Source organism: Larus michahellis, chromosome 5 (genome assembly GCF_964199755.1).
Source record: "Larus michahellis chromosome 5, bLarMic1.1, whole genome shotgun sequence".
NCBI classification, from domain to species: Eukaryota; Metazoa; Chordata; class Aves; order Charadriiformes; family Laridae; genus Larus; species Larus michahellis.
In genome coordinates this window covers 6,951,743-6,975,816 of record NC_133900.1, presented here as the reverse complement: position 1 = coordinate 6,975,816, position 24,074 = coordinate 6,951,743, and the positions used below count along the sequence as shown (strand labels likewise).

The 24,074-nt window shown below is 41.0% G+C and overlaps 1 protein-coding gene across 1 annotated transcript in view; it reads right to left on the bottom strand.

The window, feature by feature from the left end:
• Window positions 1-16,572, bottom strand: part of PDE5A (phosphodiesterase 5A) — a 148,192-nt gene extending 131,620 nt beyond the window's left edge. The window contains exon 1 of the mRNA XM_074588470.1: window positions 16,261-16,572. The gene's annotated coding sequence lies outside the window, so the exon portion shown is untranslated. The remainder of the gene's footprint in view (window positions 1-16,260) is intronic.
• Between the last annotated feature and the right edge of the window lie 7,502 nt (window positions 16,573-24,074).

The following is a 24,074-nucleotide window of genomic DNA, read 5'->3' as shown; positions in this document are numbered from 1 at the left end:
ATTAATCAGTGATCAGAAACACACAGTGTCGTTCAATGAATAGCTAGGGAAATCTGGTCAAGGGACAGATAATTATCCAAAACTCTCCACTTGCTTGACGCATACCTAAAGCTCTGCTGTTGGAAAAGGTCTTTCCTGTGAGATTTCCAGGGTTTCCTGGTTTCAGCCAGGAAAGGAATTGTGGAAGAAGTGTGCCTCACTCTATTTTGGTGCTTCTGATCCCTGAAGAAGGGAAAGGGAGGCGTGGTGTGTGTTAGAAAATAAATTAACAAACTTCTAATTGCTCTTTCATTGTAGGTCTATTTCATTCCATGTTTTGGCTGCAACTGTAAATCATGTTTTTGTGGACTGATGTTGAGGGATCGTTTCACTCTTCCCTAGAGGACCAAAGATTTCAGACAGCCCAGAGGTCTAAGGAACCAAAAGGTGAACCTGTTTGTCATTCTTTTCCTGTCTAAATCTGAATTCATGCAACCAAATGCTCAAACTTTGGGTACAAGTTGGATAACGACTGTAAGTACAATGTGGATAACCTCCTTAGTTTACCTGTGAAAAATGGAATTCTTAGACCTGATTGTCATTCTGGACGTTCTCTAATTCTTAGACCTCGGATGTCGTAAGAATCTGCCCCTACAATTCAATGACTTCATCACAAGGTACTTCCTTTAGTTAGCAACAGAAAATGCTGGAACTCTTTGATGTGTTCTCACGCTTGCATTCTTCAATTACATGACATATGTGGAAAGCTGCTTCTAGCCCATAACAGGGGTGCGGATAGCATCCTATAAAGTTCTGTTTGATTTATTGAAAAGACAGATACTGCTATGGCAGCAAAGCATTCAAGGTGCTGTTTGAGGTAACGGCAACTCTTTACCTTAGCAGAATGAAGTAGCTAAACTTTAGCCCAATAAGAAATGCTTGCTGTACTGTGGCATGCTGTGTGCTACGTAGAAACACAGACATTCCTCAGCTCAGTAGTGCTCCACGCACCTCGAAATTTCCTCTCTGAGTGACAGCCCTGCTTTTCTTGGAGAATATTTTAGAAGTGTTTCAGAGCCATCTAAAATTGGAAACCTCCAGAGAATGAGCTAATCCCTTGGCCAAGGAAATACGAATATATTTGAAATTTAGTAAAACCTGCGAGACTTGAAGTCACCTAATGCTAATCAGTCAGCAAGATGCTGCAGAGCGGGAACAAGCCTGACTCCGTGTACTCCCTGGTGCCAAGGGAGAACAATCCTTGCCTGTCACAGTAAAATTAGCGTGTTGCTCAAGGTAAATGAACTGCAATGAACCTTTCTGAGAAAAAGACAGTTATTTTTACGTGTATAATGAAAATGTAGAGGATTACTTAGTATATTTTCAGTGAAATTGTGTGGTGTTGTGCTGAATTAGATCAGTGGTATGTTACCATAGATGGTGGTGACAAGTAGGAAACGCTTCTGAAAAGTGTAGGAAATGCAATTGTAAGATGACATGCAATAATCTACTCATAAGGGAATGTTTTCCTTAATTAGAGACTGCATATGATTTGGAATGTTAGGTTTGCATCTTTTCAAGACTTTTCTTATTTCCAGTTTAATCTAGATGATATCACTAGCCTTGATGCAACCTTTCCCGGGGAAAGAGGGAAGCTTCATTTTGTGAGACACTACACATGATAACAGACAATCCTTAGGGGAGTAATATAAGCAGCTGGCAAAATTAAAGTTATCTTCTGTAATATTCTAAAAAGAGTAATTTGATCAAATTTGTTCCTGTGGCTACTGCAGATTGAAAAGCTACTTAAGTTCTAGCCTGTTTTTCTAACCAAAACTTCCTCCCTGGTGTTTTTTCAGGACACAGATAAATAGGCACATGCCTTTTTAAAAAAAAAAAAAAAGTATATCAGTATTCGCTTCCAGTTCTACTCATTCCACCAACTAAATATATAAGAGCAGTGTTCTCTAGTCTTCCAGCATTTAACTGTCTGCAAATTTCAGCTGCCTTGAGATGAGGGGAGCGTGCAGTGTGCATACACAACACTGAGCTAAGGCTACTTCAAAATTTGGTTGGTGTAACGAGCTCAAAAGCTCTCCATTTCCACCCCTCTGTAACATGTATTAATATGGGTCTCCTTATCAAAGGAGGCGCTTCTCATGTGAATATATAATAAACAAGCATGCTTCTCCCTTTCTGCTTCATCACCGAATGCTGTCTTTATAAATTACTCTACCATCAACTGTTTTGCCCATTTCTTAAAATCATTGAATCATTGAATCATTGAATGTGTTGGGTTGGAAGGGGCCTTTAAAGGCCATCTAGTCCAACCCCCCTGCAGTGAGCAGGGACATCTTCAACTGGATGAGGTTGCTCAGAGTATTTTCTTTCCTTGTTGAAGTCGCTGATTAATGCCAATGCTTATTATACACAGGGTTTTGTTTAACCAGCTTCTACTTGGATTGTCGTGAGATGCCTAATTTCTTAACCAGATCTTCTGCCAGGACTTGTTTAAGGACTTGTCTCTTTTGCCCATCAAACCAGGTACCGGACTAGGGAATTCTTCACCTGAGCCCATCAGGTATTGCTGTGGCTAAAGCTCTCCAGCAGATCTGCAAAAGGATGAGGGGAGAGACTTGGCCAGTGGATTTATGTTCCCAGTCGAGTGCTGGGCATATTTGACTAGAATTTCGCCACTGGAAATAAAAGAGTAATCAAAAGAGGTATCTCAAGATACCAGGGGGGCATTTTGTTGCTTCCTCTGGTATTTTTTTGGGTGTCAGCAAGCTGGTGAGCTGAGACGCTACTGAGACAGTTCTTTGCTGCAGAAAACCAGCACTGAGGAAACTGCCACCTGGCAGTGGTGTGTCACGGCCTCCTTTTCTGTGCTGCTGCTGCTCCCTGGCGTGAGGGAGAGGTCGTGGTAGAAATCCATAATTCGTTAGCCACGTTAGGGCCTCTCTTTCTCATGTTTGCTCTAGATTGACTATGAGAATGGCAGAGAAAAAATATTCACTTGCTCTCGTCTCTGTCCTTGTAACTGTGAGATTTTTAGTTCTCTGTATGAAATTTCATACAGATTCATTTTTAGAAACTTGTTCTGTGAAGCCATCCAGTTTCCTAAAAAGAAAAAGCACCCTACTTTTTGACGATCAAATTAATCAATCTCTACTAAATTAACCAATCTCTGCTGTCCTGCTTGGTCTGGATTTACTGCTTCCAAGAAACAAACACTTCTACAATCTGTATCAGGAAGGCAATGTATTTATTCAAACTAAGTTAATTTTCAACACAAAAGCTAGTCAGAAGGAAAATATAGTAGAATAAAGAATGAAAAAACTAACACTATTTTGCCACTCTAGCTCCAACGAAAAGTTTCTCGCTTTCACATGCTGACTTCTGACACAAGATACTTTCAGATTCGATGGAGTAAGTTGATTATATGGAGTCTAAGCTTCAGAAGAAAGTATTTTTGTTCCCTGGTTTTGATCAGAGATACCTTTCTAATTAAAGAAAAATGAAACAGCAAATAAATCCCTCATGGTCAATCCCTAGGAAAAAAAATAAAGCTTTGAAAAGATGTTTGAATTGCAAATAGACACCTTTGCTAATGCATTCATAGTGCTGCCAGGCTTGAATTGCAGATGACCACTGTTTGAAAGCTTTATCAAGTTACGGTTTCGTTTCACTAACAGATGGTGAAGTAGCAAAAGGCAGGTCTCGCTTTTCAGGGATTTGTCCTTCATACTGTCTTGACCACAGGTTAAGAGAATGAAGGTCATCCCGTGGAAACACGGCAGACGCTTACACTTCAGTATCTGGGTGTAACTGTGTGCTGGCTCTGACATTTGGAGAGAAATCACAAGAGGTTTGGGATAAAGATCCAGTATGCTGTTCTTGGAGGGTCTGGGAAGATTGTCTCATCTGATCTTACCACTCTTTCTTCAAACTGACCCCTGTAGCGGAACACTCTTTGGCTTAGAAAGAAAGATACTTCTGAAGGATAAATTGTCTTTTTCTTTGTCGTGTATATCTTAAACCACATGTGCCCTCTAGAAGGTCTTAGTCCATCACTTCAAATAATGATGAACAACAGTTTCCACCATAGCACCTGTAATATACCTGTCTGTGATGTGTCCTTTCCTTGCTTTCAGTAGGCAATTTTATTGTAAATTAGCAAGCAAATTAATTGATGTCGAAGTCCCTCATTGTGCCTTTTCCATGAGCCCTTTATGTTGTGGTGTGTGGGTTTGATTTTCAGGCTTTTTCTAGGAGACCTTACTAAAACATTAATAAGATATCACAAACACTTCAACGGCTTCTAGGCTTTGATATTTATATTGGCTCCCAACACACTTCAGATAATGAGGTTTCTCTGCATCATTATAAATTGTCATGTAACTTAGTCTAAAAAGAAAAAAATGTGCAAGGGAACACATGAAAGCAAAGTGAAAGCTCTTGGGCTTTTGTGATGGACTAAAATAGCAATACAGCCATAGCAGTGGCTTTGTGGAACAGTGCCAGTCTGGAGGGGCCAGGGGGATGGACGAAGAGATAAGGATAGGAAGGAGTCCCATTACTAAGATTTCAACAGAGCGTATGAAAACTGTATCACCAGTGTGGAGAAATATAGAGTTCTGGCATTTCTCTTTGTAGCTCTCCACGCTGCTGTGATCAAACAAATGCGGACAGGACTAGTGGCCTACTGTCCAGTTGTCCTTGAGACCATATTTACCTTCATGTCCACAGAGATTCATCTGTTTTTGAGGACATCAATTATCCTTAGCTTTTATATTTCCTTAGAATAGCTGAGGAAACACTTTTTCTAAAATAATGTCCATTATAGACCTGAGTTTTCTTCTTCCTTCTCTTGCTTGATAACCAGGAGGTCTGAATAGCTATGACATGTATGTTCTTTCACTTATATACTGAGGAAACAACTACAGAAATGTTGGAATGTTGTTTGAATAAAAATTCAAATTGAAGGTAATAATAAATTATTCTTCATTTTGTTATCGCATAGGTCTCTGGTCACATAGTTGCTATTAAATTTTGTGTTATTCTGGGTCAAGAGATTAGACAGTATCTATCAATCTGCTTAAAAATTTGGGGTGAGGAATGTGTGCTCTTCCAGTTGGGTTACGTATTGCAGAAACCCTACAGTTTATAAAGGTGACACAGAAAATAATTTAGTTGCCTTTTGAGGTCAATAATGATAGCTTGGGGATTTAGTTGGGTACTTGGGCCCAGCTTATTTAATCTGTCTCTGGTGGCTCTTGCTCTGGCTTGAATAGGGAGTGAAAGAGAGAACTGGATCTAAGCACGGACACCAGCGGAAGCGGCTCGTAATTCAGCTCAGTCATTGCAAAGGGTACGGCTGCAAAGAGGTGTGCCACCTGGCTCCAGGCGTTCAAGCTGAAATCCGAGTGTTGCTACTAAAGGTGATATGTATAGGTAGCATGTTGGTCTCTGAAACTGGGGCCCAGCGATGCCCAGCGGGAACAAATAGTTTAAGATAACGAAAAAGAACTGAAGACCCCTGGCATTAGGAAGACCCTCCTTCTGACATTTGAGTACGGCTAGTTGATTCAAATTTTCTAAGTGCAAATTTCCAAGCCGTAGCTGAGCAACTTCATCATTTACCTTTCCAGCCATGGCAAACCCTTCCTGTGGGAGAACAGCATGCAAAAACCCCTAGAGAAACTAGGGGACAGGAATTATCACTTGAGCCTCCTAAGCCTGGTTTTAAGGGTGTTTTTGCTGTGAGGGAGACCTAAAAGCAGAGCTAATAAATACAGGAATCTTTCCTTTAGTGTTTCTTTTTGTTCATGTTGCAGATCTGCAGCTGATATGTGATCGATAGTTCTTTGTTCATACGACCTTGCATATCAAAACAGCTGAATTCTAATGTATTTTTCATAGCTTCCTCTCCTGTTCACGCTGCAGTCTTCTCTTGCTGGAAGGAGCTGGCATGGCCTTGCATTTTTTGAAAAAGTAATGAGTTCCTCTTGAAGGGGTATATCAGAAAGTCATACTAAAACACAGCAACCCAGGCAGCTGACAACATGGTTTAGAAGCAGCTGAAAATGAAATTAAAAGCCCTTCAAGCTTGTTGTTCTCAAACTGGTTGTGTTAAATCTGTTCTGTAATTGCTGCCTGCACAAACTTGGTAGGAATTAACCTTTCCTCATGTCACTCTAAGACAAACACCACTCTGCAGAAGTGGATGGTTTACAATATGCGTAGTGCTCCACGTGTATGTATTTGAAATACAGACCTTTACACCCCAGTACATACAGTAAACTATTTTACACTGTATTCCTTACAACAGTTTAACACCTTTTCAAGCTCAGTTGTGAATTAATTTCATACTTTCTTGGACTTTTTTCCCTCCTTTCTTTTAAAAGAGTATATTAGTTTATAATACGTATATGTAATTCTTTCAGAAATTATGTAGCTTATAAAAGCTTTTCAAGTAATTAGGAAAGGTTTGAAAATGAAATGAACGCAATGAAGTCAGTTATCCAGAATTCAAATATGTGTAAGTGCTTTAGGCTCTAATGAGGTAATGGATTATCTGCAGCTCTTTATGAAAAATTTTAGCCTACCGTTTAATTTCAAGCTTATGAATAGTGGCCTTGGAACATCTTTTGATTACAATACAACTTCAAGTTATCTGCTGCCCTACTTTGATTCCCATGGCAATAGCTTTCAGGAGTTCTCTTGGTTAAAAAAAAAAAAAAAAAGGCTTTTGATATATGACTAAATGCCTTAGGGTACAGAAGACGAGCACATCTGTCCTTGCATAAGTGGGGAATGACAGCAGCAGACAGGAGAAAACTTCAGGATGAGTTGTGGGAAATCTCTATATGCATCCTTCTTTTCATGATTGGATAACGAATTGTTGGGAGTGGAATTCAAGGTGGTGTCTTTTCAAGATGTTTTCTAAAAGTGAGTGGCTATGGTGCTTACATGAACCACGTAAAATGCTTTTGTTTCTGTGCTTTAAAGAAAGCTGTTGGATACCAGGCTCTTCTCAAAATGTTGCCCTAAGTCACCGTAGTTCTGAAGTAAGATTGAATCAATGAGGTGAATACAGACATCCTTCACTCTGGTAATAAAATAACACTGTGTATCTGTGAGCAATGTGAACAGGGCTAACTTCATAAATATGCATTTTACAAAAGAAATACTATAGAATAGGTAGCTTTTGTCACAGGATGCAGACTTGTGTAGACGCCTGTGACCTCTCTGGAAATTAGAAAGCAGGTAAAGAGTAGAGAGTGGTTCCTGTAAATGCTCTACCTCTTATGCTCAAGCATAACCTCAGCATTCACTTTCTTTACCTTAATGATCCAAATATATAAATAGACAGAAATTAACTAGTTAGACATTTGATAAATTACCACTGTGACCTTGATCATACCCTGAAGTATCAGCTTTATGTGATACCAGCTAAGGCTTTGGCATGATTTGTCACTTGTGCAGCTGCCAGATGCTCACAAATCTGTTGCCTATGAAATTTGACAATAAAAGTATTGTGGGAACTTATTAAAGTCTTGATTTTTTTTTTTTGTTGATTGTGATCTTATCATGCATAATCTTAACTATTTTTATACACGGCTATTTAGAAGTTATGGAGCAAAAAGTGAGGATACCCATAAGTAATTATGCAATGGCTAACCATTCCTAAACGTCATGTAAAACCTGAATGACAAAGTTAAATTCCCAAATATAAGCACGGTGTGCAAGGATTAATTATCATATTTGTTAGGAAAACATAGTAAACTGCTATTAATTTTTACAGATGCCTATTTAATAATTTCAATGCACTAGTAACCTAACGCTTGGAAGAAAACAGCATCTCAGCAGTACCTCCATAATTAAGACTTCAGTTCCCAGCGTCAGGCTGCCTTTGGGGAGCGTGCTGTCATGAGTCTAGACACATTTTCCTGATACCCGATATTGTTGTTTCAATGCAAGAGGCAACTTCACGTTCAGCTGGAGCGGTGCAAATGATAATATTATGGCACGCAAATGTTATTCTTTTAACGGGTGGTTTGTACCTCTAACAAGGAAAGTTTTATGAAATTTGTATTGGCTCGATTTACAGAAAGCATACCCGTTTAGTGGTTCATTTTGACATAACTTTTCTATTTTACATTACTGCTTGGTGCGTACGAACAGAATTGTTTGAAATTTTTTTCCTTTCCTTTATTTTTCTTGCTTTTGTCTCTAAAAAGCTCCAAAGAATTTCTGTGTACAATGTGGTTTGAAATAGAAAAAGATATTAATTTTGAACGGGCATTTTGTTTTAGTAAGTATCCGTTTCAGGACCCTTGTGTATTTATTGGTGTGAATGGCACAGCTTCAAAGGATAAAGATAAACACTTAATTCTTAGTGTTGGAAACAACCTACTGTCAGCAGAAAAGCTTTTTGAGCTGGGTGGAGCCCAGGTCTGAGAAGTTATTAATTTCTGACATCTCTTCGGCTATCTCTTCTTTTTAGTTTTCTTTAATGAACATCACTTGCTACGGCCAAAATAAATGGCCCCGTCTTGTCCTGAGTGGGAAGCTTGGGGCAGGGGAGCATTAGTACGGGCACCTAGAGGAGTAACCTGCCTTTCAGTGATGTCAGTATCTTCTGTTTGTGGTTACTTGCAAATCCTTGAAATCTGGTGTAGGGGCCTAACATCTAATTTATGAGTTTAGGAACTTAGGTCTGGAAATTTTGACTTGATCGTTTTCAATAGTGGGAGTGCCCATCTGCACACAAATGTGAAACCTAACCTTTCTCAAATGATCTTTCTCTAAAACTGAGCTCTAGGTAGAAATTTGACCTGTAAAGATGCCCCCTATCTTATTAAGATGCTTTTTTTTAAAAAACCTTTTGATTTTACCAAGCTTAGGCTAGGATGTGAAAATCAATCTATGCTCTCTCTGCCTATTACACCCTCCCCTGAGAAGGAACATTTTGCAGCCTATGCCAACAATATTGCGCCAGGCAGACAAGAGCCTCCTGCCTGTGGCAGTCGCGCAGTCCCCACGGGTGACAGCGTTGGAGGAAAGCAGTCAATCTGGGCGAGTGACTGCTTTGCCCTGGTGGGGAAGGGACCCTTCCTGGTGCTTCTCTGAATCTATGGCAAAGACCAAACTCTGTCTTCCATTTGGGTTATCTCATTGCGAGTCCAACAAGGGCGTCGTGTGTCCAGCACAACTCACAGTGAAACTGTGCTTTCTGCAAAGACCCCAGTAATACTCTTGTGCTCTGGAATTCTCCAGTATTTTATTTCAGTAATATGGACCATATCTTAGAGAAGCTGGTTTGTGCTGTTTGCTGTTGCGATGCTTCCCTAGTGAAGCAATAAGAATGGTGTATGTGGAGAGGTAACATTAAAAAGTACTTGTATGATGTAAACTGTCTGTTTAGGGGAGGGGAAAAAGAAAGCAGAGGATTTTATTTTGCTGCTGGTTTCCTCTCCTTTCACTGACTCCATGCCTCTTCCTGAGGGCAAGGAGGAACTGCCCACCATGTGAACTTGGCTTGGCTGTGAAGCATCAACAAGAGCTGTATGGATCAATGTTTGGAAATAGACTAAAAAAAATAATATTTACATATTGGGAAAGTTTTTAGAGATATTTTTTTTTCTTTCTGTCCAGCTCAAATTTCAACTCTTTGAGGAGGATCCACAAAAGACCATGCTTGAAATCAAGCTCCCATACCAGATTTGACACAGTTTGTCCAAATTAATGGACTTGAAATCTATTTTTCTCTGGGAGATGTTTAATATTATTCCTTATGCTAGGATGAGTTGACAGATCACAGAAGTGAGTAACACTTTCTCTAACATTATGTTCTCTGCTTCTGAGGAAATACCAAAGACAAAATGTTCAGTGTATTTATCCTCAGAATCCCAAAGACTTCCACAGCTGAGGAGATAAGAAAAACAACCATGAGAAGTTAAAGTTCGGACTCCCCAGTAAGAAAAAGCAAGAGTCTTCAGTTCACTACTTAGTAGAGTCTTAATCCTTAGTAATAATTTTCTTTAAATATTTCAAAATAACTTCTACTGTGATGTAATATCTCATTTGGGTAGTTTACAAAACTAAAATATCACTTTTTGTTTGTTTGTTTTACTTGATTTTACTTGAGCTGAAACAGTGATAAAAATAAGCAGGTTCATATTCCTGGTTTTAACAGTGAGTGCCTAAACAGACCTCTCGAAAAAGTTTTTACTAAGCCAAATTATTTCTATAGGTGAAACTTAAGTGGAAAAAATATTTAGCATGAAACATCTTTAGCATGAAACTCCCTCTTTATCTGAGGGAGTGGAGTGATAGGAGGAGGGGTAATGGTTGTAAACTGAAGGAGGGGAGATTTAGACTAGATATTGGGAAGAAATTCTTTGCTGTGAGGGTGGTGAGCCCCTGGCCCAGGTTGCCCAGAGAAGCTGTGGCTGCCCCATCCCTGGAGGGGTTCAAGGCCAGGTTGGACGGGGCTTGGAGCAACCTGGGCTGGTGGGGGGTGTCCCTGCCCAGGGCAGGGGGGGTTGGAACTAGATGGTCTTTAAGGTCCCTTCCAACCTAAACCATTTTATGGTTCTATATTTTTTTTTTGCCTTCACTGAGCCTCCTTTTTTCATGGTTTTGGTGCTGGGTGGAACCCCAATACCTAGTATTTCTTTCCCACGTGGAATGTTCTCAGCAGGTCGGAAGACAACAGGCTTAGGTCTCACCCTAAGACCTCAGACAGTGGTTGCATTTACTGCAGTTTGGTTCTTTCATTCCTAGCCCTGCTTTTCTTTGAATCTGACATAATTTTCAGTTTCATCACCAAGAATTAAATTAACCCTTGGGAAACAGGGCTTGAAACATGTATTGATTTCATATTTCCTTTCTTCCCGAGAAAAAGGGCCATGTAGAGTATCCTTTAATCAGGCATCAACCAAATTATTTTTAATGAACAATTAATAAATGGCATCTTTCTTTGAGATCCTCAATATTAAGGGAGTTAAGGTAGTTTATTTGTAGGTATATACACAACAGATACAAAAAGGAAGAATTTCTTGTGACTTACTGAGTGTTTCACATGTAACGTATCTGAGCAGTAACCTTAAGAAAACATCAGTTAAAAAATTCATGGTCTTTCACAGAGTTACAATCAGGAAGAAAAGAAGCTGTTAATGGCAAAAGAATAATAAATGTTTAATACGAGGAATGGCATTGTAGTTTGTGGCCTTGCAGATGTGTCCTCTATTAAATGCACGCTCAAGAAATCGTCAGACGGCATTGATATGCTAATGCCAGTGAGTTCCTGTGTTTTGGAAGACAGATGCATTATTTAGTTCTCTCTTTTAATAACAGAGGAAGCGGATCTATTTAGGAAAGGTGAGGTGCAATCCAGACTTGCTCCCGTGATGGCAGCAATGCTAGATTAATTTATGGCAAATGCAAGACAATGAAGAATGATGGGGACACAGGGATAAGATAGCCAGTACTGACTGTAGGTAGGTCACAGGCTTCTGGCCATGATCCCTTTTATTCCTCTCTTGAAGGCTGCAGCTGCTCTTCCCGCTCAGCAATAGACTGAGGGCTTAAATGCTTCAGTACTCTTCCGCACATCATCTACTATACTTTTGTCATCGATGCACAGATTATGCTATTTTAGGTGTAGCTGAAATACGTAATGGAGATACTAACAAACTATTTAATTGGAAGGATCTAGGACAGAGACCCTGGTCATATCCTAACTGAGAGAGCGCAATAAAAAAAAGCGTTCAGCTAGAAAGCAGATGTTTCAACACAATTCTGTTTCATAGAAATGTTTGAAAGGATTCATTTTAATTCCTCATTGAAACAAAAACAGATTTTGAAACCTTAAATGCAATCAGAAGACGGATTTGTTCCCTGGCCAGCTCTGCACTTCAGCCTGAGGCCAGGTGTTTTAGCTGCCCCCAGCTCAGGCTTCCCTGCCCTGGGGGGCAAGTCACCTCTTCTGCTTGGCAGCCCTGGGGCAGTACTGGGGAGCAGTGCTCCCCACACCCTGGGGAGGAGAGGGAAGAGAGCTGGTTTTGTGCTTCTGGTAGGAATCCAGGAGCAACTCTCTTTACATCTTTAACTGTGAGTTTTTCAGCCTATGGAAGAGGGATGGTAAGGAAAAGGAAAGTGCGGGTAAAGGTATCTCAAGAAATGGAGAGACCACAGTCCTGTGGAAAACGGGGAAACTGATGCCAGAGTAAACTGGGAGGAGTGGTGCAAATTAGCTGTTTTAATATCTGTAAAAGGACAAGATGGTATCATTCACAATGGAAGTAACATGTAAAGCATGCTGTGCCCAGGCGCTGTATGTCACCTCCTAGCTGAGACCCTGCCCCGAGCCCTGACACATTCTACGTCATCAGTCTTTCTGTATGGAGACACTGGCATGTGTGGTCAGTAAAACCTAACGTAGGGCCACGGGCGGGTGAAAACGAGCCTTGGGCAGGCATTTGATTTGACCACATTTAGACTTGCTCTTGAGAGCAGCCCCGCTGGGCCCAGACCTGGTCGTACGGGCCCACTTTCTGGCGTAGTGCCACGAAAAAAACAGCCTGGCCTTTGATCTTTTTCTCCTTGCCTGTTCCTTTTCCTTGTCTCCTATTTATGCTCTCTTAATTTGTCTACCCACTCTATCCCCCTTTTTTCCTTACTTTTTTCTTCCCTATTTCACACTCTCAGTTCTCCTCCTGTGTTTTCTATATGCTTTCTTTCCTGCTCCTTTTTTCCTACATTCTTCCCTCAAGCCGTGACAGCTTTTAGTTACAATGAGAAATGACATACTGTGAAGGTGCTGTATTTTCCAACCTCTTCCCATACTCGCTCCGAGTTGGGAGCAAAATGTTCCTGGTGTGCTGCCAGCTGAACCTCTTGCAGTGCTACAAAGCTGGCTCCCTCCCATGCGCGTACTCCAGGGATGCACTCCCACAGCATGGGCTTTTTGTCGGCTATTTCCTACGTGGCTGGCCTTCTCTTCCTTTCCGGCACAGGACCGAGCGATTATAAATCAAACTATTTAGAAAAACTGTCCTTAAAGACTAGAGGTAGCAGATCTATTTATTATAACACGCACCTTTCTGGAGAAAATGGCAACAGCTTTATTCCATTCAAAATGTACGTGCAGTCATCTTATATTTAGCATGGCAGTTAAATCTATTTGAGACAGCAACGTAATTATTGTATTCGCTCTTCTGGATGGGGTGGGATAAGTGTCACTTTATTTGCATTTTCATTCAACTTCAGGATTATATGGGGATCTATCTATCATCTACTCGTGTTAACCAGGCAAACCCAGACTGTCTTCCTTACAGTATAGTAAGAAAAGGCTTAAGATTTTATTCCACTGTAACTTCTGGCCTCTTTGTTTAGCAGCTGTTCACATCTTTTATTTAAAGCTCGTAGGCTTTGTTACTTGACATTTATTTGCAAAGAACAGGTGCCATCTATTACCCCGCCTATCTTTAAAAAGTACTTAAGTCTTTTAGTGTATTCCTCCAATTTGTGCATTTTTAAAATATAAATCTTTCCCTCAAGTGCATTCTGAAATTGTGGAAATACTACTGCTTTTAGCATACTCTGCAAACAGAGAAAATGCGTGTTATTTGGGGGAAAAATAAGGTATCATAGAAACAGCAAACAGAATGCAATGAAAAGCAAATGCTTTGCTCATGTGAATGCTAATTTGTAGTTTTACGTCATGAGATATTGTCCCAGTTTCTGACTTTAAAATTAGATGCCTTTTAAGATAAAGAGGCAGTAAGATGAAACGTTTCATGGTGTTTGTCAGGGAAGGGGAAGGCATGAAGCTCCAGGAGAAGCGTTATATAACCTGTCCTATAAACACTTCTGTATTTATAGTACTTTATTAGTACGTCTTCCTCCTTTTGCTGAGATGGCAAGCCTGAAGATCTATTCCTTATATAGCAGGCAAGCATCGCTTTACCTCTGCTGTACTGTCAGTGTTTAGGCTCTCCCGGTGTGTCCTGTTCTTGGCTGTGAGCTCAGAGAACAGAGCTCAGCATGCAGAAGGGTTGAGTCCCACATCTTTACTGAACCCGCTCTCGCAAAAGCAGCTTTGTCTTTGGTGTTCAGATATTTTGGGAGGAGTTTAACCATTTATCTCAGAGTAAAAGGCCATGCTGACAGTAAACACCTTATCTCCGTTTTTTTATTTGGCTTATTTCTTCAGGTGTGTTTTTTCTAGATGTACGATAAGATGAAAGAAAATGCAAGCCTGTGAGAAGCAGCTCTGACCTCCTCTTCTAGGCAGGCTGTGAACAGCCCTCGCGTGTCTGGGCAGGATCTGGAAGAAGTTTCCTCTCCCGTGACTCCACTTGGGTGCGCTCGGGGTGTAGGGATACGGCAGGCGCCTACTGTCACACACCAAGTCTGTGGTAAGCCAGCAACGCTGCCCTAACAAGACAATCCTTCCATCTCGCATGGGACCTGAAAAGCTGAGCCGGTAGGGGCTCCTGGCAGTGCTGCCAACAGCACTCCCTGCTCTCCTGCAACAGCATCAGAGCGGGGTACGTGTCTTCGTTGTCAACACTACAGTTAAAAGTCCTTGTTTTAGCCCCAAACCCACAGAGGTGGAGTGTTTTAGCTTAAAACTGGGCTGAAGACAGTGGCGTCTGAGGCAGAGGAACAATTCCTGATCTGTCCTCAGCCACTCACAGCTGGATTTGCAGAAATGTCTTGGACAGATGCGGCAAAATCCTCTAGGACTCATCTGTCCGGATCCTTCATCAAGTAACGCCCCACGTCCTACATACAGCTACTCTCTTTCATTTGAGATTTATTCTTTTGGCTTCTAGAGATACCAGCACCCGTGACCTTTTCTGGCCTTGTGCTGCACTAGAAATCTCTGCATACTCTGTATTGCCTGTGGCCAGATCCGAATTGTGAGCATATGGTACTCCCCGTTAATCCTTTCAATTATTCTTTTACAAGCTTCTGGCTGCCTGGTTGGATGGTGCCTTCTCACAGCCATGTGTCGGCTCTCGCACGGCTACTTACAGTCGTTAGGAAATTCTGCGTCACAAACTGTCCAGTTTTAATTGCCCATTTTCTCTCAGGAAATTCAAACCAGAGGACACAAATACACGAAGCAAGAGGGTTTTAATTTGTTCACATTTACAATATGCCTGTAATTAATTTGCTGTTAAACAGAAGCAACAGTCCACATGAGTGTGCTCAGACTTGAAATTTGGAAGAGGAGGAGGAAGGAGCTGAAGCTAGGTCCTACTCTTAAGCCCTTTGACTCCAGGCAGACTGGGCATGTTCTGGCCTCCCCATTTTTTCATCCCTTCAAATCTTTCAAATGGGACAGGTTACCCCTCTAAGAAAAGCGCACGAAGCAAAGCGAGTGTCCCTGCGTCAGCCCTGAGGGATTTTGATTATATCGTAGCAGATGGATGACCACAGGCGCATTCTGTCTGCGTCAGGCACAGTCTTTCCAGCACCCCTGACGGGTGTTGTGAACATCAGCACCGTCCCCCACCAAGAGGCACGGCTTGAAATTAGAGCATTGCCCTCGAGTCCCTGATTATAAAACAAAACAAAACAAAACAAACCCCTGGATAACTAGAAAGGAATTCCCCTTTTGTGCTGTAAGTTCCTTGGGTCAAAGGCCCTGTAGAAATCCCAATTATTGTTATTGTTTATTATTATTCTTGGTAGGACATCCTTTTAAACAGGAAGTTCTTTTATGGCTATCTTCTGAGCAACTCTAATCGCATTACATTTTCTCCCTGTTCAAAGATCCCAGAAATACCTCAGTTCACATTTAATCTTTAGATGTGTTTGTTATGTGGATGGTAATGTACTTGCAAAGCATAATTATGGGAAATTCCTACAGCTTGTGATAAAGTGCACAGAACTGGTCACCACAGCAGGTTTTTCCTCATTTTCAAGTGACCCCTGACTCATTCAAAGAAGTCTATACCTTTTCTGCGGAAACAGAGCTCTTTGTCAGTGATTATTTTGTCACTAAGATTTTTTCACTTACTGCAGTAAGATTTGGAAAGTGAAGATCCATTTCTAGGGCTGCTTCTTCCATGCTTTCTTGGTCCCTTTTTGATTTTCAAACTGTCATATAGAACTTATTTTTAACTGGCAGAACAATAACTCTTAGCTATTTTTCTGAAACCGACTGTACCTCTACAAATATGAAATAGTTGTATCAGAGTTCAGAAGAGTTAAAGCAGGTTACAGCTTACAGCCCACGCCCGTTTGTTACGGAGGTACCTGGTTCTACCGTGGAAGCCAGGGGATCGTTTTCATCAGCTGAGATGCTGGCTCTGCATCCTTGCCAGATTTCTGTGGACGTCTGTTCCTCCTCTTGTTCTCCCTCCGCATGAATTTAAGGTCACTACCAAACAAAAAGTCATTTTAGCTCTGTGACTGTGAAAACGTTTCAAAACGTTAACTAACAGTCTCTCTGTGCTACTGTGTAGGCAAAGGGGAGACAATAAAAGCAAGATTAAGCCATAATCCAGTTTTAATACGACTGTGGAAAAAATAATAGAGGAGCAACTAAGAGACTGGTCTTTCACAACAAGCTACCTCTTGCAAGGCTGTCTGTGCCAGTAAGAACGCAGAGAGTTTCCCACCAAGACCGGGACTTTATCTTGATATCGTGAACCTTAGCTTTATCCGCGCTGCATTTTTTGCCAGTCCCTTAAAAGCATTTCACAAACTAGTATTTCCCCACAGACCAGATGTGCCACCTTGCTTTTTGGATGACATCTCTTAAAATCCCAGTAAGAATGCTGTACAACATCTTGTCTTCTTTTTGAATGTTTCTGGATTTTACACTAGTATTGTATATAGTTACATACGTGAGTTTATACATGCGGTTATATATCTGTCTATATACAATTTCACTTCTGTTCCCATTATATTTATAAAAGCCTTTGTGTGTATAGTTTAGCCTATTTAATTTTCTTGCTCTTGTTACTCTTATTTACAATTTTTTTTTGTGGAAAAAAAATAAATATGAAGTTTTCAGTTTACTGTTGATGTTGTAACGTGCCAAAGGTGGCCTTTTAAGCTGTATTTCCAAGCATAGAATTTCTTCCGTAAGGAAGGAGCTATCAAAAGATATTGTAGGTGATGGGTCCTTTGTATCTAAAAGTCATGTTGATCATGAGATCACCCGTGTTACTTACACTTAATTTAAGACAAACTGGAGCACCTATTGCACTGTAAATTCTCTCCCAAGAAACTGCTTAACTCGGATTTCAGAAAAGTCAAGAGACTGAGTTTCTGAAAAGTAGCATGTATTAAAACAAACAAAATGAAAAAAATCACAAAGAATTATGACTATCCTGATAAGTAATAGTTTTTTTAAGGATGAATAATTTTCAAGGCAGGTTTAATTGCGGTAATATTTGTGGGAGTATTTTTTTGCCTAAAGATTTAAGCTTAAACTTCTCTTTTTTTTGTCGGTCATCATGAAAATACTGCTAATAAGTAAGTGTAACTTAAGTTCATTTTCACAGAATTAGCATGGGCCTCCTGTTATGTTGGAAAGAGCACTAGATCAGCTGAAATTAAGTTTTGGGCTAAAGGGCTTGTTTCTATTTTAGCTGTCCTTTAATAGTTCCCTATTAAATTAGTGTTATATAAACTAAGCTTTAGCATAGTTCTATTTTTTTATCCCTTTTTACAGTTGGTATAATAAAGATACAGCACTTGAGGATAGAAAGTAACAAAATACAAGCTGTCAGAATATGTGGTCAAATCTCTGTTTTCAGCTTCAAGTGCATTTGTGGAAGGAAGGGCAGCTCGAGAGGGTCGATGGAATTTCTCATATGGTGGCCCTGTCAGGAGAATGAAACTTGAAATCTCTATAAAGTGTTCAGCTACCACCAGCGTAAAAGTGAGACGAAAATATGGAAAGCCCAACCACCAGCAGACCTTTCTGAATGAGAAATGTTTTGTAATTCTACCAGATCGGACTTGGAGAGAGGGAAAGCTTGAACCCAAGGGCCTGAGAGGAAATGCTTCCCAGAGAGGTGCCAGTGCCCTGGGGGAAAGGGGTCATGACTGTCTTCCTGCTCAGCTGTCGAGACTGAGAAGGAACAAGTGACCACTTTGTTAGACGCTTGGGGACACATTCAAAGAAGTTTTTAACCAGACCGTGCACGTCTTGCATAAGCTGTAAAATATTTGGGAATAATTTTCCTCATCTTGGTCAGAGAACAGTACACTGACTCTTGCTTGCCTATTAAGTGATGCAGTTCTCTGTTTAAACACCCTTATCACTTCACGCATGGATGAGCTTACCCTGCTAATAGGCATTCACTGCTATTTTATAGGTACAAAAATGGGCTGGCTCACAATAGACCGATACTCTCATTTTTGTCATGTATAAGCCTTCCAACTACGGAGAGCGTGTTTAATTTCTGCCAGACACCTGCAGAAAACCTGCGGACATAAAATGGACTGCCACCGAAGCAACACCCCCCGTGGTTTCTAACCTACACCCTGTCTTCTCCAGCAAGTCAATTGGCTTTGGCATGTGCCTTGCATTTCAGAAACCCACTAATTCTAATTTAATGCCTTTAAACTGTTATACTTGCACCAGTGGTAATTATTATTCTTAATGTATTCTGGGTATGTGTCTTCCAAAGGGTATGCTAAAGCAAGGAAAGAAATTTATGAGATGAATGAGGTCAATTATAGAAAGAAAATAAGCATCTAAAACTTATTAAAATGAATTAAGCTCAGGGGAAGGGTAACTTAAGGCCTAGATTTTAAAATAATTTGTAAGCGATGGAAGGGAATATTTCACACCTTATCAGCAACAGCCATAGAACTTATCAAGCAAGCAAACAACAAAATAGATACTCCTAATCAAAATCAAGTTAAAAAAAGAACAGGAAGAATGCTTCCTGTTGCATGCATTTTTGTGAAAGACGTTTAACGACCACTTAGGAAGTAACGTGAAGAAAAGTTTCTTACTGGCAGGTAGTGCAGTTTCCCAAAGGCCTGCATGTATGACAGTGGTTATTAATGCCACTGAAGTAGTAAGAAGATGATATATTCGGAGAAGACTGGTAAATATGCATGGTTCTTGGCCACGCTGATTTTGTATAATAGGATTTTTGTCATTAAAAGAGGGCTGCAAGAAAGGAGATGATAAGAAAAGCACAAGTCAGGGAGATGTGATTGGATTTGGATTGAATTTTGTAATAATATCTTCGTGTCTTCATTTGCAAGCAATGCAGCAAGGAAGGACACTCCAGTTAAAACAGTGAAGAGCGATAGTAGTGCTTGTTCCTATGTGAGTTGGTGGCCCAGGGCTACTGGCTCCTGATGCCAGGAGCTGTGTGTCTTCCCTAGCTGCCTGCTCACTCACTGCCCAGAAATTACGTCTTCAGCTACAAGTCGTGCTGGCTCAGCCCGATGGTCCGTGTGGCCCTGTGTCTTGTCTCCACTTTGTGCAGGCTCACGTGCCAGGCACTACACCAAATCTGAACCATAACATGGACACGGATCTTCCCTTTGCTATTCCCCAAACCAAGGCTGGACATGGTCTGTTCCTCTGGAAGTCTTTGCTGAGCCGAGATGTACGTCCCATTCTTAGCCAGAAGGGCGTTTTGATTTCAAACGGACACAGTATGTTGAGGGACACTGCGTCCCCTATGCCTGCAGGTATCTCTCCAGCACTGTCCCCCGGCTCATCCTGGCTGCTTCCCTCCTGCTGCCCATGCCACAGCCCAGAGGGCATGTGCTGCCACAGCTAGATCCGGGTCTGATGCCAGCTCATGCCTCTGCTGGATGCTGTTTAGCAGTCAGGCTTTGGAGCTTTTCACAACAAAGTTTAAATTTCTGTTCATAAAAGAAAATACCTTTGTACTGCCGGCTTGCCAGCACGGTGCAGTGAAAGGGGAGCATTGCTGACAGCGCTGTGAATCCACGTTATAAAGGCAAAATGACCTGAGTGGTGGTTACTAGAGGAGCTGTGATGACTGTGAGAAGAGACTATACATAAGAGCAAAAGAGATGTTAGACAGCCAGTATCTCCTAGTTAAAAGTCGAGTGAAATTAAGGATCAAGTTAATAACAAGAAGAAGTGAGGCTAAAGCATCGCTGTCTTTGTTGCATAGTTGTTATAGCCCATATGGCCTTTTATCGGGAACAGTTAGTGATCACACATACCATATGTGCAGCAGCGTCTAGCTTAGCGAGCTGGAAGTTTGAACTACAAATTTCCGTACTGTTAGTGGTGTTAGGATGAGCCAAAGTGATATTAATTTTAATTAGAGCTGAATGAAGGAAAAAAAAAATATAATAATTTCCATTTGTTCCACGAAAATCCCCAGATTTCCATTTTGGCTCCATATGGAAAGCCTTGCGTTAACTTTCCAGTGAATTTCTATTTGTAGAAAGAGAAAGCAGTGGAAATGCCCATGTGTACTGGCAGGAGTATTCACACTCCACAGGTAGATGTGATTATTCTGAAAGCAGCTTGTAGATTTGGTGGTTTGTAAACTGGAGAAGAGAATCAGCAACAAAAAACATACACGAGGCACCACTTGGCACAATGCAGATTCCAAAAAGCAAACTTTTAAAGTGACGTGAAGAATTCATGAGCTATTTATCATTTGACGTATTTTTATTTAAACTATCTGGTGGGTGATCTGTTAATAGTAATAAAGCACCACTAAAAACCAGGTGTCTATTCAAATACAGGGTTGTATTCCAGCAGTGCCTTCCAGGTTTTGAAGTATCTCTGAAAAAGTGATCTCTTAAAATTAAATCCTTATCCAGATCAAAATGAAATACGGGGGCTATAGCATATACCTGGGCTATACAGGTATATGCTGCAATGCAGTCTGCGGTCCTTTGGCCTCACTAGGATGTGACAAGAATCTTTCATGGCTCTTTCCTGACCTGAATGTGCACTTTTTTTCACATGGAAACCAGGGTACAAAGGGAAGGAGGGGAGGGGACTCCAGCCACGACAGGAGTCAGGCATAGCTACAGTGTGTCCCCAGAGCCGGGGAGCTCCTCCAGGCAGCCCCAGCCTCGGCACGGGCACCTCTTCACTGACTCGTATTCCTTCCGACACAAGAAGAAAGATCACGTCAAAGCAGCACGTTTTGATAATCCATTATGCTTTGCCTTGTTATCTCTATGCTGAATCCTGGAGATAATGTGGTTTTCATTCAAGTTTATCTTCTAAAAAGGTAGCCAGCCTGGATTTGAAGAGAATGAGAGATGGAGAAGCCACCACTCCTCATTCTTTCTTCATATGAGATTTTAAAGTGTTTCTGAATAGAGATTGTAAGATTTTGGGAAGGGGTGAGTTTGAAGGTGTTTATTTCCATTTTCTGTTGTCTGTCTAAAAGGCTGTGAGAAATGATTTTGCTTTGAGAGGGAGATATTGAAACCTAAGTTGAAGCGCTTAAATTACGCAGTTTGAAAATACACAAAGCCTTTCTACGTTGGCTGCATACAGAATTTGGCCACTGCCTTTAGGAAGACATAAAATGAAAGCACCAGTATACACATAAAGTAGGTGCGATTCTTCCGTCTCCCACAAACTTAATAGTCTTCTCTTCCTTGATAACATCTACCTGGCTAATTAGCTTTGCCTCCTCATGTAGCACTAACTCTTACATTAGGCGGTGACTCGACAAAATTGGTTTTAAAAGAAGCATGTGTGTGCATTTTTCGGATATAACTGCGGTGTGTCAGATGCCAAGGAGGAAGATTCTGTTTTGAGAACAAACGTTTGTTTGAAGCGCACCTGCACCCAAACGATTTCTTTCACGGCTGAGGTTGTGTACTGACAGGAAGGAGCTTATTCTGACTATTAAAAAATAGGAAAAAATTATGATTAATCTTTTCCTTTGTCTATATAACATATAAAAAAACATTTACAGTATTATCATTAGTATCTGTGTGGAGAAAACTGAAACTAGCAAGACACGCTTGTTATCCTGCTGACTGGTTTAGAAACAGGACCCAGTTTTCTTCATTAGCTCTCCCTCAGTATAGTCTCTTGAGTCAGAAACTCTCTCTTAGATGTGAGAATAGTGTCTGATATAGAAAGGTCTTGATCCTGCCGGGGGTTGTGGAGAACTGTCAAGAAAGAAGTAAGTCTTGCCGAGCACAGCGCAGAGAAGCAGCAGAGTTGCTTTGAATTTTTGTGGTTTCTTCCTGTTGAGGTATGCCTCTCATCTTATATCCCGTAACGCTCGGCTGGGCGACGTGAAAGCTGTTTGCTTTCAAGATGAGTACCCTTGCAATCTCACCCTGGCAGTTGACTGATCAGTGTTACAACTGGAAGGATGATGCTCCAAGATGCTGGAACCAAGCAATTGGGCATCGCTTGCTGCAAGTGCTCTCCACAGCTGTGATCCAGACAGTGGTACCTGGAGCTAACTTGCGCCTTCATCCCCTTCTCACTAATTCCATCTGTTGCCATCTGTCTTTGGCAAATTTTCTCACCTTTTTAGCTTTCAGATACCAATAATAGATCATTGCAAAAATGGATTCAATTATCCAAGGCTGTTTAAAGATCTGAAAAGGATGCACTTAAAAGGCAGGACAACGGGATGCCGTGCAGGTGAACAGGGGAGAAGGATATGCCGTCGGATTTAACTAGCCCTTCTTCTATATGCAAGTAAAAGAACTGATTCCTGTCTTCCTTTTCAAATGTTTTGCTGTAATAGCAAGGGGGAACATAAAATGGGATAGCTCTCAGTTGCAATGGAAAGTTTAAAGCTGGAGCTAGTAGAAAGGCCACTGGGGAGGGGAGGAGGCGGATGGGGATGCATGGCTGGAATGTGTAACTCCTCTGCCTGGCAAAACCGGCTTATAGAGACAGGGGGTTACCAGTGCTGAGACTGCATGCTTCTGCGGCAGACAGTGAACACACCACATGCTCTGAATGCAATGAGAAATGTTCCAGTTGCATATGCAAGCATTGTTGCAAAAAAACGTGGAGGTCGGTACAAGGACCAGTCTGCTGCAAGGACAAAATACAAACGCCGTGTGTTAGGAAGCAGGAGCAGTCATCATGACTTCCTCTGCCATGGGAAGAGAAAACAGGCAGGAAGCCTGGAACAGAACTGCCTCGATTTTATTTAGAGGTGTTACTATGGTATTGCAGACAAGATGGCACGGTTAATGCAATGGGATTATCAGTGGGGCTTGAGACCTGATATAAAACACACCCAAACCTGAGGTGTACAAATGAATACTGATGTCCTTTTAATATCCTAAATCAATATAGCAGGGAAAAGCCAGATAGCAGTACAATTAAAAGATTATTTGACATTTTTTGGACAAATAACACCTGGACCTACAACTGTCTTTTCTCATCTCCGCCCAAATTTAAATACTGGAGGAGAATGCAGGATCATTTGGCCCCTCTACGACAACAATGATTTTGTTCAGTTTGGTTTTCCTTTTTTGTTATAGTCTTGTACATTGTTGGAAAAAAAGATTTTGGCTTAGCACTGATATTTTTTTTATATCTGGTTCATCCCCGGGGCCTGAGTTTGTTCATTTTCAGCATCCTTCTAAATTGGCGGTATGTGAAAGGTTTAGGACAAAAATGGACTGAGTATTGTAAAAGAAACATCTGCACCCTTTGTAGGAAAAAATGGAGTGCATGCCTATTATGAGAAATGGAAGAATAGCTGGGAGTCTCATTGCCTGTAGAGAAAGAATACTGCGAAAGTTAACCTGTTCAGGAATTGAACTGGATACATTTAATGATAGAGCCCAAATATATAAAGAAAAGGTAGGTGTAAAGACAGACAAAAGGGCTACAAAACTTAGGTTATGAATGCTGTGCGTTGTGTAAAACACTTAAATGTTGCATGTTAGGTGGTATTTTCAAATTATGTTTTGCATTCATCTGATAAGTGCCCACTGGAAAGGTATTTTGCCAAGATGAGCAAAGGAGGAACTATGAGTATTTGAGAATCCAGTTATTTAATGCTGGATCTGCAGGCCCAGCTCGATACTGTAAACAGACGTCTAGTCTTTTGCAGGTGTCGTGGTTTAGCCTCAGATGGCAACAAAGAACCACGTGC